The following is a 6690-nucleotide window of genomic DNA, read 5'->3' as shown; positions in this document are numbered from 1 at the left end:
GGTTTACGCCATTCTCCTGCCTCAGCCTCCTGAGTAGCTGGGACTACAGGCGCCCGCCACCTCCCACGGCTAGTTTTTTGTATTTTTTAGTAGAGATGGGGTTTCACCGTGTTAGCCAGGATGGTCTCGATCTCCTGACCTCGTGATCCACCCGTCTCGGCCTCCCAAAGTGCTGGGATTACAGGCTTGAGCCACCGCGCCTGGCCAGCGTACTTTTATTTTTATGTTTACAGCTTCTGCAGCAGGAGACTGATAGACTGATTGGAGTAATTTCCCTCCCCTCTGCATGTTCCTTGTATCATTGAATTGGCACTGGGTATTATTTTCATATTCTCTAGAGAAATCTATTTATCTGCAGCTCTTGCTATATTTTATTCATGTGGTCTATTCTGAAGCTCCTTTTGAATGCAAATACTTTATTTTATTTTGAGACAGGATCTTGCTCTGTTGCCCAGGTGGGAGTGCAGTGACACAATCAGCTCACTGCAGTCTCAACCTCCTGGGCTCAAGCAATCCTCCCATCTCAGCCTCCTGAGTAACTAACTGAGGACTACAGACATGCCATTACGCCTGGCTCATTTTTGTATTTTTTGTAGAGATGGGGTTTCGTCATGTTGCCTAGGCTCCTGGGCTCAAGTGATCCTCCCTCCTCAACCTCCCAAAGTGTTGAGATTACAGGTGTGAGGCACTGCATCCGGCCTGAATGCAAATATTTCAAGGGTTTAGGCTAATGGTATATTTTTGAAAGATTAAAAAATGGTCACTTTTTTGTTTTTTTGTTTTTGTTTTTTTAATAAACTAAATTTTTTAAGAATAATTTTAGCCAGGCACAGTGGCTCCTGCCTGTAATCCCAGCACTTTGGGAGGCCGAGGCAGGTGGATCATCTGAGGGCAGGAGTTCGAGACCCCGGCCAACATGGTAAAACCTTGTCTCTATTAAAAATACAAAAATTGGGTCGGGCGCGGTGGCTCAAGCCTGTAATCCCAGCACTTTGGGAGGCCGAGACGGGCGGATCACGAGGTCAGGAGATCGAGACGATCCTGGCTAACACGGTGAAACCCCGTCTCTACTAAAAAATACAAAAAACTAGCCGGGCGAGGTGGCGGGCGCCTGCAGTCCCGGCTACTCGGGAGGCTGAGGCAGGAGAATGGCGTAAAAACCCGGGAGGCGGAGCTTGCAGTGAGCTGAGATCTGGCCACCGCACTCCACCCTGGGTGACATAGCGAGACTCTGTCTCAAAAAAAAAAAAAAAAAAAAATACAAAAATTAACCGGGCGTGGTGGTAGGTGCCTGTAATCCCAGCTACTAGTGAGGCTGAGGCAGAAGAATCATTTGAACCCAGGAGGTGGAGGTTGCAATGAGCCTAGATAATGCCACTGCACTCCAGCTTGGGCAACAAGAGTAAAAAAAAAAAAAAAAAGTTTTATATTTTAAAAAAATTGTGAAGGTATTACAGCATCCTCATACATCCTGACTCAGTTTCCCCTGTTAGCTTACATTAGTGTGGTGCATTTGCTACAATCAATGATCTAATATTGATGCATTAACTAAAGCACATACTTCATTCAGATTTCCTTAGTTTGTACCTTGTGACAGTTTTCTGTTCCAGGATCCCATCCAGGATACCAATTACATTTAGTTGTCATGTCTCCTTAGGGTCCTCTTCGCTGTGACAGTTTCTCAGAATTTCTTTGTTTTTGATGACAGTTCTGAGAAGTACTGGTCAGGCAATTTGCAGCATGGCCCTCTACTGAGATTTGTCTGATGTTTCTCTCATGATTAGCTGAGGTTATGGATTTTTGGGAGAAAGATGATAGTGGTAAAATGCCATTTTTATCACGTGATACCAACGCATACTGTTGACATGACTTACCATGGTTGATGTCCACCTTGATCACCTGGTTGAGGTTGTGTTTATCAAGTTTCTCAGTGTAGAGCTGCTCTTTCCCTCCCTTTGTGCTCTTTGTAAGGAAGTCACTCTGTGCAGTCCACACTTAAGGCATGGGGAGCGATGCTCCACCTCCCTTTTTGTGTTTATTTTTAGAGTCAGGGTCTCACTCTGTTGCCCAGGCTGGAGTGCAGTGGTGTGATCATAGCTCATTGCAGCCTTGGCCTCCTGGCCTCAAGGGATCTTCTTTCCTCAGCCTTCTGAGTAGCTGGGACTACAGGTGCACAACCTGCAGGCTAATATTTAAATTTTTTGAAGAGACGGAATCTCACTATGTTGCCCAGGCTGGTCTTGAACTCCTGGGCTTGGGTGATCTTTCCACCGTGGCCTCCCAAAGCACTGGGATTACAGGGAGGAGCCATCGCGTCTGGCTGATCCTAGCACTTTGGGAGGATCAAATATAAATATATATAAAGAGAAACCCTAGTTGTTGTTTCATTCTCATGCAAACCAATGGCCAGTGGTGTGCTAGTAAATGTTTAACAACCTCAGTCTAGTCATGAGAAAACATCAAGTTAAGGGACAGGCTACAAAATAACAGATCAATATTCCTCAAAATTGTCAAAGTGGTAAGGAATAAAGGAAGACGGAGAAACCATCACGCATTGGAGGAGACCAAGAAGACATAACTAAATGCAAGGTGGGGTATCAATTGGATTTTTTTTTCCTTTTTGTTTTTTTATTTGGAAAAGGTGCCACTCTGTTGCCCAGGCTGAAGTGCAGTGGCACAATCTTGGCTCGCTGCAACCTCTGCTTCCTGGATTCAAGTGATTCTCTTACCGCAGCCTCCCGAGTAGCTGGGATTACAGGCGCCTGCCACCATGCCCAGCTACTTCTTTTTTGGAGTTTTAGTAGAGACAGGGTTTTACCATGTTGGCCAGACTGGTCTCAAACTCCTGGCCTCAAGTGATCCACCCGCCTCGGCCTCCCAGAGTGCTGGGATTACAGGCGTGAGCCACCGCTCCCAGCCCCAATTGGATTCTGAAATGGGGAAGGGCTCCAGAATAAGCCAGTGTGGCATAAAAATTGTTTTGAGCCGAGGGCATCTGACTTTCTGAAATCTGTTATCTACCTAAGAGCAGAGCCTTCCAAAAGAATAAAAAAGAACCCAATTGTCATAAATCTCGTCCCGGGGAGCAACTCCAATCTCCTCTGAGACAGAAGTCAGCAACACACCAAAGTAGACACTGTCACAAAATCTCTCATATCCCCCATCTCATCTCCTAAGGGGTCATTTATCTTTCCAAAACATCATTTGTTTTTCCACAAGTGCCCTTTCTTCCCTTCTCCTTCATCTGTTTTTTTCATTTTCTTTTTCTTTTTTTTTAAGACACGGTCTCCCTCTGTTGCCCAGGCTGGAGTGCAGTGGTGCGATCATAACTCACTGAAACTTCGACCTGCCGGGCTCAAGTAATCCTCCAACCTCAGTCTCCCAAGTAGCGGGGATTACAGGCACCTTTTGCACACCATTACAGGTGTGCATCATCATGCCCAGCTAATTTTCTTTTTGTACAGACAAGGTCTCACTTTGTTGCCCAAGCTGGTCTTGAACCTCTGGGCTCAAGTGATCCTCCTGCCTCAGCCTCCTAAAGTGCTGGGACACTTCACCTATTAAGATGGTTTATAAGCACGAAATTCTTTTTTTTTTTTTTTGAGACAGAGTCTTGCTTTGCCCGGACTGGAGTGCAGTGGCGCATTCTCGGCTCACTGCAACCTCCACCTCCTCGATTCAGACGATTCTCCTGCCTCAGACTCCTCAGTAGCTGGGGTTACAGACACCTGCCGCCACGCTCGGCTAATGTTTTGTATTCTTAGTAGAGATGGGATTTTACCATGTAGGCCAGGCTGGTCTTGAACTCCTGGTCTCAAGTGATCCACTGGCCTTAGCCTCCCAAAGTGCTGGGATTACAGGCATGAGCCACCACGTCCGGCTATAAGCCTCAAATTCTAACCACTCCTTTAAGTCACATTTCCTTTTCTATGAACTCCCACGTGCATACATACATATGGAAAGAAAAATGTCTTTTCTCTTGCTAGTCTGTCTTTTGTCAGTTTAATGTATGAACACTGTCAGTGAAAATAAGGGAGCAGAGGAAATATTTTTCCTCCCAGAAGGTGACAAAGGACATTAGTGGAAAAACTGGTGAAAAATGAATAAGGTCTGCAGTGAATTGTCCCGGTGCTAATTTCTTGGTTTTGATGATTGTAAGACCTTAACATTAGGGAAGCCTAGATGAGAGTACACAGGAATGATCTGTGCTATCTTTGCAACTTTCTGATAAATCTAAAATAATTTCAAAGTTTAAAAAGTTCAACACAAAGGAAAATCATAGCAACAACACCATCAAAGACCATAGGCCTCGAAGCCAGCCTACACTGGATTTATTTATTTTTTTGAGAGGGAGTCTTGCTCTGTTACCCAGGTCGTGCAGTGGCATGACCTTGGCTCCCTGTAACCTCCACCTCCTGGGTTCGAGTGGTTCTTCTGCCTTAGCTTCCTGAGTAGCTGGGATTACAAGCCTGCACCACCACACTTGGCTAATTTTTGTATATTTAGTAGAGGTTGGGTTTTGCCACGTGGGCCAGGCTGGCCTCAAACTCCTGACTTCAGGTGATCCACCCGCCTTGGCTTCCCAAAGTGTTGGGATTACAGGCATGAGTCATCGTGCCCAGCCTGGATTTATTTTTATTTTTTATTTTTTTCGCTGGATACCATTGATTGGAATGTCATTCTGGATTTAAATCTCGACTACTCCACAAATATATTGGTCAATAATAAGCTGAGTGAACTTAGGGCAAGTTAATCTCACTCTTGGAACCATCAGTTTCCTCTACCAACAAACAGATGGGACAGTGACAATATGACCCACCTCACAAGGGTGTGGTGATGCATTTGTGTATAAAACTTGTAGTAAGTATCTTCCAGTGTTCAGCAGAATCATCACCATCACATCTGCTTTTTTGGCCTCTTCTATTTGTGCTGGACTGGGGAGCCCTGCAGCCAGTCTCTGTCAGGGTTTGCTGCACCTAGAGGTCACCTTGCTCTAAGATGGAAAACTTAATTCTTGTTTGCCTCTTAAAACATAGGCAGGGCTGGGTGAGGTGCCAATAATCCCCCCCCACTTTGGGAGGCCGAGGTGGGCAGAGTGCTTGAGTTTAGGAGTTTGAGACCAGCCTAAGTAACATGGCGAAACCCCATTGCTCCAAAAATTAAAAAATTAGCTGGGCATGGTGGCGTGTGCCTATAGTCCCAGCTACTTGGGAGGCTGAGGTAGGAGGATCACTTGAGCCCAGGAGGTTGAGGCTGCAGTGAGAGCTGTGATCATACCACTGCAGTCCAGCCTGAGCAACAGAGTGAGACAGCCCTGTTTAAAAAAAAGAAAAGAAGTCCGGGTGCGGTGGCTCACGCCTGTAATCCCAGCACTTTGGGAGGCCGAGATGGGCGGATCACGAGGTCAGGAGATCGAGACCATCCTGGCTAACACGGTGAAACCCCGTCTCTACTAAAAATACAAAAAAAAATTAGCCGGGCGAGGTGGCAGGCGCCTGTAGTCCCAGCTACATGGGAGGCTGAGGCAGGAGAATGGCGTGAACCCAGGAGGCAGAGCTTGCAGTGAGCTGAGATCCGGCCACTGCACTCCAGCCTGGGCGACAGAGCGAGACTCTGTCTCAAAAAAAAAAAAAAAAAAAAGAAAAGAAAAGAAAAAGAAAAAGAAAAAACAAACCAGAGGAGGCGGTTCAGGCCAAGAAAATGATGCCTTTTCTCTTGTTATTCTTCTTTTCATACCCAGACAAAAATCACTCACCCTCAAGGACATTTATCTGTGTTTATCGTATTCTTCGGTCTCTCTGTGACCTTGAACGACTGTGTTTTTGGAAGGAGAAGCCCAGCGCTGTGACCACTATCTGTCTTTAGCTGACGCTGCAGTCAGGCTGCTCCTGGCCCCAGCGGAGAGAAGCAGCCAGCATGATGGGGTCCATTTGATTCAATCTATTTTATGCAGCCATGGGAAAAGGATGACTTGGGAAGACAGTATAGAAAAGAGAATCAGGAAGCAAGAGTTGGGATTTGTCTCCAGGTTTGGAAATTCTTTTGTCTCAATTACCAATATGCTAAAAGGTCCTTTGGGTATCTCTGAGGATGAAATGGAAAGAAAACTTCGGAGAAAGGGAGTTTAGAACTCTGTTCTAAAGAGTTAAGCCAGGCGCGGTGGCTCACGCCTGTAATCTCAGCACTTTGGGAGGCTGAGGCGGGTGGACCACGAGGTCAGGAGATCGAGACCATCCTGGCTAACACAGTGAAACACCATATCTACTAAAAAATACAAAAAATTAGCCGGGCGTGGTGGCGGGAGCCTGAAGTCCCGGCTACTCCAGAGGCTGAGGCAGGAGAATGGTGTGAACCCGGGAGGCAGAGCTTGCAGTGAGCGATCGTGCCACTGCACTCCAGGCTGAGAGAGAGAGCATGACTCCGTCTCAAAAAACAAACAAACAAAAAAAAGAGTTAAGAGGTCGGCGGGGCGTGGTGGCTCACGCCTGTAATTCCAGCACTCAGGGAGGCTGAAGTGGGTGGATCACCTGCCGTCAGGAGTTGGCGATCAGCCTGACCAATATGGTGAAACCGCGTCTCTACTAAAAATACAAAAATTAGCCAGGTATGGTGCTGGGTGCCTGCAGTCCCAGCTACTCAGGAGGCTGAGAGAGAAGAATTACTTGAACCTAGGAGGGAGGCAGAGGTTGC

Source organism: Macaca nemestrina, chromosome 18 (assembly GCF_043159975.1).
Source record: "Macaca nemestrina isolate mMacNem1 chromosome 18, mMacNem.hap1, whole genome shotgun sequence".
In the NCBI taxonomy this organism is placed as follows: Eukaryota; Metazoa; Chordata; class Mammalia; order Primates; family Cercopithecidae; genus Macaca; species Macaca nemestrina.
The sequence above is the reverse complement of the archived record's forward strand: the minus strand, read 5'-3'. Positions refer to the sequence as shown.